This window comes from Triticum aestivum, chromosome 3B, assembly GCF_018294505.1.
Source record: "Triticum aestivum cultivar Chinese Spring chromosome 3B, IWGSC CS RefSeq v2.1, whole genome shotgun sequence".
NCBI lineage: Eukaryota > Viridiplantae > Streptophyta > Magnoliopsida > Poales > Poaceae > Triticum > Triticum aestivum.
The window spans coordinates 770925940-770936004 of NC_057801.1; the positions used below are offsets into that span (position 1 = coordinate 770925940).

A 10065-nucleotide genomic window follows, 5' to 3' on the forward strand; every position below is an offset into this window, starting at 1 on the left:
CCATCATTATTCCACACTCGCTATTTATATTATTTATTAATATATTCTAACTTTATGATAACAGCACCTACTTTCATATTTTAGCTCTCCGATATCATGCAAAGTTATCCTCTTTATACCCACAACACAGTTTTATTTCTTGTTTCTAGTTGGAAGCAAACGTTCGGTGCACGTAGAGTCGTATCAGTGGCAGATAGGGCTTGAGAGAATATTGATCTTACCTTTAGCTCCTTGTGGGTTCGACACTTCATACTTATCACTTCCACCTTTGGGAATTGCTACGATGATTCCCTGCACTTGGGGATTATCACTCTACATCATTCACTTATTGCTAATTCTTCAAGTTGATTTCTTCTGCTAAGTGAATGTGATCGGACCCTTCCCCCTCTATGCTAAACTCAACCAAGTCGATTCACAAATTCTTCATGTGCGTTCTATTTGAAAATCGTTCAAAATCTTCACTGTGTCCTTGACAGCTGAAGAAATTGCGAACGGAACTTTTAACTTATCTTATCTGAATTTTCGGTTTTGTCGCCCAAACCGTTCCGCATCCCCAAGACAATACTTATATATTCACCCACAATCCTACACGATCGCCACCTCTCAGTACGTGGGTGAGACATGTCAAGCGAATGAGAAGGGCCAGGGGCACGTTCGTCCGATTTTCTCGGGCGTACAGTTTTTCACTCCCACTATAAATACCCCTGCCTCTTCCTCACTTCGTTTTACTCCGCTCGCTCTCACTCCCGCTCGAGCTCCCTAAACCCTAGCGCTGCCGCTACTTCATCGTCGCCAATGAGGAAGAGCTTCACTGCCTCGACCTCGTCGCTGTCGTACTCGCGCCGGTTGCGGATTTCTTCACTCCGCCGCCGCCGTAGCCGTCTTCCTCTGCCGAGTTAGGGCGTGGAAGATCTGAACTGACGTAGTTCACATCTACACTTCCCAGTTCGTCGTGTTCTTCAACTCGGGTAATTAAAAGTTACTTTTCCTACCCTCATTGATTCTTATGTTTTCTTGAAAATCTTCAAAGGTGTTTATTTTTCAAATCTTCACACACATGAACACCTCACATGCCATCTGCTCTTGATTCGTTTCTCTAAGCAATGATTTTCTTCAATATTCCTCAATTGTGTGGATTTTCAATCTATACAACTCTAGAACCTAAGACAAAGAACGCTTAGTGAAATTCCTCAAGACTCATCTGGTCAAATTCATCAAACCTATTCGTTTTTGAAAAACCTTCTGAGAACGCATATCACCTCTCCAAATTCCTCACAACTATACTCTGTTCACAGGTATAAATGTCCGCTGCTAAATCACTATGTTCTCATCAACTTAACTTATTTGCAGTGTTCCTTGAAGAAAGGTTGCACACCTCTTTAGAAACTTCAGTTGTTCATATTCCTCAGCTGAAGAAAATGACTGAAGGTAAGAAGCCACAAAAGGGTGGAAAGAGACCTGAGGTCAATACTGCTTTCGAAATCCCTGAGGACACTTATGCTGGATACTGCACTCCTGATGAGGCCAAATTTGGCAAGGAGGACAAAAATCAGCGCAAGGTGCGCATTCAAAAGATAGAGAGGAGATGGGCACAGGAATGGCGGGAGCACAGGTATGTTACTCCCAAGTATATGAAGAAATTTGCACTCAACCCTCCGTGCTCAAGACCTCCATTGGCACCAGGCCAACTGGCAGATCCCACCAGTCTCAAGCGCGGTGAGGACTATGCTGATGAATGGGCAAAGCGCCAGGCCAAGCTGACCAAGCAAGCAAATTAAGCAATGAGGAAATTCAATGAAGACTTTGTTGCTGCTGTTGCTGCCTCTGCTGAGGCCTCTTCTAGTAAGGCGAAGAAGGCGATGCCTAAGAAGCCTGCTCATAAGTCAAGCGCTTCTCCCTCAATGCCCTCACGGCCAAGCTCGTCAGCAATGCTCTCAAGGCCAGATTCTTCAAAGCCCTCACGGCCAACTCCTCAGTCTGCTCCTCCTCCTCCAAAGTCCTCAGCTCCTCCGACAAAGTCTTCAGTTGCTCCGACCAAATTCTCTGCACCTGTGCATCTCGCCACGTGCCAAAGGACAACTGGCATCTCAATTGCCTCAGGAGCATCTGCAAGTTCCTCTGCTGCACCAAATTCCTCAGTTGGCCCCTCTTTGCTGAAGAAAAAGGCCACTGTTGGACGAGGCCTTCGACCAAGTCCTCACAAGAAGCAGGTGGCCTTCCAAGTTCCCTCTGATGATGATGAGGCTGATGATGAAGAACTTGCCAAAATCATCAGAAACAGGCAAGCCAGGGCAGCAAGAGCCAAAGGCAGCAATGTGCCACTGCTATTGGATCCAAAGTTGATCCTCGATTTCATAGACCTATGGCACAAAGACCCTAACACGCCTTTGCTGGAGATGAACCTCACTCCTGGCCAAAGTCATGTTCTGACTGCCTTCATTGAGGAAGAAAAGTGGAAATTTGAAGAAGGCAGAAGACTGAAGAAAGCGCAGTACAAGAAGCAGCGCTACCTCAAGGACAATGTCCTCACTCTTACCCCTGATCAACTCATTGCCTTGCAAGCTGAAATCAAGCAACTGAGTGATGAATTCAATCGCTACTATGCTGATGGGAAGGGCGCCAACATTCGCTTCGTCAATCTGACGAAGAAATTCATCTCAAGTGTTGTTGCTCCTGTGCACATTGAAGTTACACCGGGTGAAGCATCTGCTCAACCTTGAAGAACATGCCAGCACCGCTGATGACAATCAGGCTGCTGAAGAAAATGAGAGTACCAGGACTGATGACTCCATTCCGGCTGCTAAAGATATTGCCAGGGCATCACCTAGTGGTGCGCCTTAAGAAAGTGAAGAAGTCAGGGCAACTGCATCAGTTGCACCTGAAGAAAATGATCCAAAGTCCTCGGCACCTCCTGCGCCTACACCAACTCCGATCCTTCCATCTGCATCAGATGCGAAGAAGACCAAGGCTGCAGAGCGTGCAGCTATGAAGAAAAAGAAGACATCAACTTCATCAAATTCTTCAGCTCCGAAGAAGATGAAGCCTCTGACTAGTTCAATTGACAACCCAATTGATGTCGTTCCTGTCTCTTTCATCCCATCAAAGGACCTTGTTCCTTTTGGTGAAGATTATGTGATTCCCAATGAATCCGATGAAGACAATCCTTCGGCTGCTTCGTCAGAGCAGTTGGACGAAGAAATTGAAGTGGACGAAATCCCTCCAACCCCAGTTGTTTCCTCACCTATGCCTCAGTTCACTGCTGAAGAGGCAGGTGTTGAAGAAATGGAAGATGAGGATGTGGACATTGGTTGTACCACACCTATGCTAAATGATGACTTTTGGGAAATTCAGCACCCCAACTCTCCAATGTTCACTCCACTCCAAGCAATTCCTCAGTCCCCTGCTGCCACTGAAGTACTAATGGGATCTGAAGAACCTCATGCAACCCCGTCTGTCCATGAAGAAATTCCAGCCACTAGTGCTGAAGAAATTATAAATGAAGAATTGAAGACCCAGGCTGCAGTTGAAGAACCTGAAATTCCTCAGTTGTGGATCCTGATATTGTGATTCCTGAGGTGGTGATGCAATTGACTGACACTCCTCAGCCCAAGCCAAAGGATCCCTTCTCAAAGAAGCAAAAATTCAAGGTTGATGATTTCTTCGGCGAGCGTGTGTTCTTCACTGATTTCAACCCGTATGACAATGCTCGTCTTAGAAGGAAGCATTTCTGGACTGCCAGCCAGGCCAACTTCTATTCTTCACTGCTTTTCAACAAGGACAAAGTCTTCGACCATGAGCATATTCCTCACATGGACATGAAATCAATGCCTTGCTTCTCTCAAGTCCTTAGTATGCTTCATGATGCAGGCTTGCTCAACTTTTGCTCTCACATAGTTGATTGGAATGAAGAGCTTATTCTTCAGTTCTACGCAACGCTGCATATCACAGGTGATGCTGCTGACGTCAAATCTTGGGTGTTGGACTGGATGACTGAAAACACTCACTACAAGGCACCAGCCTCTGAATTTCTTCGTGCCCTGCCAATCAGTCCTCCACCTAAAGGTGCTGGTTGTCTGTATGATGAGCCTGAACTCACTACTCACTATATGCAAGTACTCATGAAGCCTCTGAAGCCTGGTCAAGCCCCAAGGACCAAATTCCTCGTGAAGGAATTGCTCTATGTGCCAAGAACCATCTATCGCATTCTGACGAAGACCATGAGTCCTATCAAAGGCCATGACTCATCCGATGAGAAAATTATTGGGATGATGAAGAATATGCTATTCAACATAATGCATGGCATCCCCATAAATTATCATGATTTCTTCATGAGGACTCTGGCGAATGTTGCACTTTCACCATTTGAGCTGAAGCCTTACGCACCGTGGATCATGAGATTCCTCAGAACAAGGTCTTCACTCAACTACAAGGCTGACTTTCAGAATCATCTCAGCTACTTGCCCCCGATTGAAGTCCTCAAGCGGACATATTCCTCAGTTGATGAGAAGGGCAAGTCACTAGCCGTTATCGATGAAGGCATTCGTCCATCGGATGGTCAGTTCCGCAAAGCTGCATCTTGTTCCACCAATGATGACTCTGCCACTCATGATTTTGCTGTCAATGCTCCCAAGTCAAGTCCTCAAGCTACTGCTCCTCGTGTGATAACTGACCGTGAGCTGCTTCTAAGTCTTCACCAGAAGGTGGAAACCACAAATGGGTTAAGCGTCAGTTTGGCTCTATTCTTCACAACATGACTTCTACACATAATGCAGTGAAGAAAAACCATTACTACCTCCATGAAGTTTTTGATCGCACCTGGGCTATTCTGTCACATCTATATGGCGAAGAAGATCTGAAGCAAATGGGCTTCAAGGAAGATTTTGACTGGTCTGCTCCTCCACCGAAGAAATTCAAGAAGTTCAAGGTTCCTTCCTTGGTGGCCAGTTCATATTCTTCATCGCGCGACACGGACGAGTATGAAGACTTGGACGACACTGCAGCAAGCCCTACATCGACTCAAGACCCCAACAACGCTGGCGCTCCTCCATCATCATGATATTCTTCAGGGGCGTTAGTCCTCATTTTCAACCCTTTTGGTCATTTGATGACAAAGGGGGAGAAATTTGAGTTAGTCTTCAAGCGGGTCTATCTTATATGGGCAATTTTTTTCTCTAAGTTACAACTCTCATTCTTTTGTTGACTTTTCTGGATCGAGTTGTAATCTTAAACTCTATGGTGGCCTGATACTTTTGTTGTGTTCTTCTGCATGCTTATTCCTCATTAATGTCAATGCACGCATGCTGAATTACATCAGTCATCATATTTCATCATGCATTTCAAATTCTTCATATTATATGTCAAATGCGTGTATGAATTACAAGATATATGGGGAGATCTCCATGATTATACTCTTCAAGTGTGCATTGCTTCAAAAGCAAACTCCTCACTACGCACATCTTCAGGGGGAGTTCTTCTATATCTTGCAATCAAATTCCTCAACATCAGTATTTACACTTCATTTATTTATCCCTGTTGAAAACTTGACATATATTGTTATCAATCACCAAAAAGGGGGAGATTGTAAGTGCATCTAGTGCCCCTTAGTGATTTTGGTGTATTGAAGACTTATAGGTTAAGGGACTGATGTGTTTGTGAGTGTACACAGGTCCATAAGTCTATGAGGAGTTTGATATTTACAGAGAAAGTCGACCCCTAAAAATGAAGTTCTTCAACTGAAGACTTTGAATTTCTGAAGACTTTGAAAGTGAAGAAATTGGTGTGACCTTGAAGACTTGGTAATCATTCGAGGAACATGAAGCGTGAAGACTTTTGTTTTTATAGTTTCATTTTCTCTTTCTTGAGTCATAGGAAACACCGTACTGTTAAAGGGGGTCGAGGAAATACTAAGGAAAAATTTCCATGTGATGCTCAACTCAAAATCCTACACCTACCAATCCCTTCGAGTGAAGCCATTGGAAATCTCATACAGTTCAGTCAAATTCTTCAGTAACAGAGACGAAGTTCTTCTGGTCTCTGAGGAATTTGTTCTGACTGAGGAGTTAGGAATTCGCCAGTGCGGATTGCCTACACAGTGAGGAACATGATAGCCCTGAGGAATTTGAGATTCAAATATTCTGACCATTATTGTGCCATGCGCCAGCTGTCCCAAAATATCTACCACCTAAAGGTCATATCAGACAAGGGCATTTATGTCTTATCATGTCGGGCTGCTCCCTAGGCTATAAATAGCCGCCCCCTACAACCACTAGCTGGTTGGCTGCTCCGAGAGAAACTGACACTTGTCATTTGAGAGCAACCCATCCTTCGAGGACTTTGAGTGAAAATCATCAGGTGAGGAAAACCCAAACCCAACACCTACAAACCCAAAGTGATTGAGCATCACTGAAGAGATTGATCCTGCGTGGATCAGACGCTTGTTACCTTTAAAGACTGTGCTTCTTCCAGACGGTTAGGCGTCATGGTTTAGAGCATCCAAGAGGAATTGCGGATCACCGAGTGACCAAGTTTGTGAAGGTCCGGAAGTCACCTGAAGACTTACCACGAGTGATTGGGCGAGGTCTGTGTGACCTTAGCTCAAGAAGAATACGGTGAGGACTGTTTGTCCGGGACTGGATTTCCTCGAGTTTAAATACTCAGCCGCTCCAACCAGACGTACAACTGAGACAGCAGTTGGAACTGGTCTACCAAATCATTGTCTTCACCAAGTTTACTGGTTCTATTTCCTCAACTCTTTTATTTCCTCATTTCTGTTGTTGTGTGCCTGTTCATATCTGTTTGAAGACTTTCTCAATTTCCTCAGTTCAATTTCTTCAGTCTGTCCGTCTTCTTTCTGAGTTATCCTGTATTTACGCTTTCTGTACTCTGTGCTTGTCTTCATTCCATTATGATGACTATGCTTGTGTTCTATTATGTTTACATTTGAGTACTTATTCCGCTGCTAGTAGTTCTTCATTTAGGAATTTCCTCACCAACAAATTCCTCAGTGAAGAATTCATAAAAATCGCCTATTCACCCCCCTCTAGTCGATATAACGCACTTTCAACAGGATAGCAGCCGCTGCGACGCAACCTAACATTGTAGAAGGGGTCAAAGGGGAGCTGCACACGGAGCAGGCCGGCTGGATGGGCACGACGGCGGGCTACGGAGGCGAGCAGCCACCTAGGCTTCATCCAACTCGGGGGAAAGTGGAGGCCGGTTCGTCCGTGCTTGTTGGGGCGTGTTCGCTGGCTTTGTTCACGTCGTGCGGGTAGCAAAGCGGCAGGCCTGGGTTGGCTGCGCTTAGAAGTGGGCTGCTCCCCAGGCCAAATCTATTGTTTTTAATATGGGTTGAGAAAAATTCCCACGCCCCACGCAATGGCCTGGGCCGCTTGGGGCCAAGATCCACCCACGAGGCAGAGGAATTGTAGGCTTTTCTTAGGGAAGGAGGCGGCTGCGTGAGAAAAAACATTATTCATGACGAGCAATCTTCACAGTAGTGCTGCTAGATTATTGTAATCTCGTTTGCTGGCCTGTTTCTTTTTGGTTCTGCCTTTTGTGTTTGTTTGACTCCTTTTCTGTCACTTTTGTTTCTAATTTTGCATGCAAATAATCTTCTGTGGTAGTTGGTAGTGAATGGTTGTAGGGGAGTGAGCATTTTAAATAAACTTCATGTGATGTTAAGTAAAACTCATCTTCATAAAAGGCATTCAGTTCTGAATCTATCACACCAACTGGCTTATTGTTTACCTTTTTTATATAGGAAGAGGCACGGCTCTTTCACTCGCTATATATACATCCAAGAGATAGTTAAATCTGAACACGAAAAATGCCCGGTTTTGTTTTACACCGGACAGAATCAGCAGCACACAACGCAAGCATATTACTCCTTCCGTTCCTAAATACTCCCTCCGTCCCTAAATACTTCATCCGTCCCTAATACAAACTACGTACGAAACATAGATGAATGAATCTACACTCTAAAATATGTCTATTTATATCCATATATATTTCATATAGAAATCTCCAAAATGACTTATATTTAGGAACGGAGGGAGTACAATGCATTATCAAACATTAGTACCGAACCGAAGACACGGTCTGCATTATAATGAAGTTACTATTCACACTTTTTGTCCCTGATTTTTTCCCCTAAAGTCGATAGGGGTTTTATTTGGCAGAAAACCTTATACGAGTTACAATAGAAGATCGAGTTTGTTGTAAGAAAAAATAGTTTTTTTTAAAAAAAATTCCAGCAAATTCAATTTATTTGGGCATATCGGGTGCATATGCGCCAGAGAGCCAACGGGTACGTACTTTCCGGAAGACACATCCATACAGTGCAAATCGAGATGGTAATCAATCAATTCCTAATATAGCGTCTAAAAATGCATTCTCAAATACACATCATACAGAAAGTCTAATCCGGCCAGTTCGATCGTATGGGCGAGAAAACCATTTTTTCACTAAAGAAAAACATGTAGAAAATGTAGATGTTTCAGTTCAGAGAGTTCCAGGCTGGAACAGAGTACTTCCCCCTCAAGTATTTTTTTAGGTTTTTTTAGATAGTGTTTCTTTTAATAAAGGATAGATATTTTTTTTTCTTTGAGAATTGGTAAAAGATAGTTAATTTGTACCTCTACAATCAAGCGTGGGCTTCACACGGCCCAGAAGCCAGAAGAAAGAGGGAACGGTCCAGTCCTCAACAAGATCGGCGGAGAGAGAGAGAGAGAGAGAGAGCAAAGATGAAGGGCGGCGGCAAGAAGTTCGGCGGCGGGCGGCTGCCGACGGGGACCCCGTCGCTGGCCTGGTCATCGGTGGTCGTGGTGGCCTCCCTCCTCGCAGGGGCCTCCGTCGTCCACAACGTCTACAAGCCCGACATGGTATGGTACACTAGTCTCGTCTCTGCCACTGCCACCCACCCATCCGTTGCCCCATGCGCGCAACCTGTTCGACGCAATGCACGCTCACGGCTCACCGCACTTTCTTTTCTTCTGACCCACCCGCAGACCATTCCGCCGGTAGAGAGTGCTGACGGCGGACGCGGCGGCAATGACGGCAAGCAGAACTGAGCTGGTTTCACGGAGAGCGCCGGTGGAGACGGATTCTGTTCCTTTGCAAGAACCATGTTCTGCATTGCACTGCCATCTGCGTGCCTCCAACCGTTTCTGGCAGCGCATCTTGTTGTGCTTACCAGAGGAGCACAGCATTCTGCTGCTCGTTACCCATTGGAATCAAACTAACATTGTATGATTTACGTATCTTATTCAAAGGGATTTAGTGTTTGCAGGACACACTATGTTCTTGTTTACTTTTTGCAGGAGATATTATGTTCCTGTTTACTTTTTGCAGGAGATATTATGTGCTTATTTAACACGAAATTCGATCCCAAACCTCCGGGGCTCTTTCACACCTGACACTCTCATCGATGTCATATGCTGGAATTTGGTTTATCCTTCAAATTCCAGGAGCCTGTACCTCTAAACGGTCGGATAGTGAAGGGACCAAGGCTACTGGAGTGGTGTCAGATTCATACCTTTGAGAGCCAATGGAGGCTGTTGGATGAACAGAAAAAATAAATGTGCGGAGCAACTAGGGAAGAGCCTCTCGTAGAATGATCCTGGCACAAGACCAGTTACAACAACAGGCTCAGCGATTTGCCGGAGTGCAACCAACAACAGGCTCGTCGATTTGCCGGAGTGCAACCAGGCTCTCCAGCACCGCGTTGAAGTCATTGTATGGGAGATCATTAAGGAGTAGACTGACTTCCAGAGGTGGCTGTTGCAACTGAAGAAAGTGACTGCAGGTGGCCCAGAGCACGACGAACACGGTGATACTGTGTTTGGGCCCAGCAGAGCAGCCCAAGTCCGCGATCGCCATCTTTCCACGCGACAAGGTGCTTCTGTTTCTGCATACTCCCTCCGTTCCATAATTCTTGCCAAGGTGCTTGTCTTGGAATTCAGAGACCTTGAACCCGAGAGAGCAAGATGTTAATTTTTATAGACCATAAAAAAAATACTATTTGGCATGGTTAAATTTTGTTGGCTCTTCCGACCGAGCATATATAGA

The 10065-nt window shown here is 45.0% G+C and overlaps 1 long non-coding RNA gene across 1 annotated transcript; it reads left to right on the forward strand.

Annotated features, from left to right (window-relative positions):
* The first annotated feature begins 8664 nt into the window (after positions 1-8664).
* LOC123066471 (uncharacterized) lies at positions 8665-9288 on the forward strand. The gene is made up of 2 exons (XR_006431348.1): positions 8665-8879; positions 9006-9288. It is a non-coding gene; the product is annotated as an uncharacterized lncRNA (long non-coding RNA).
* The last annotated feature ends 777 nt before the right edge of the window (positions 9289-10065 follow it).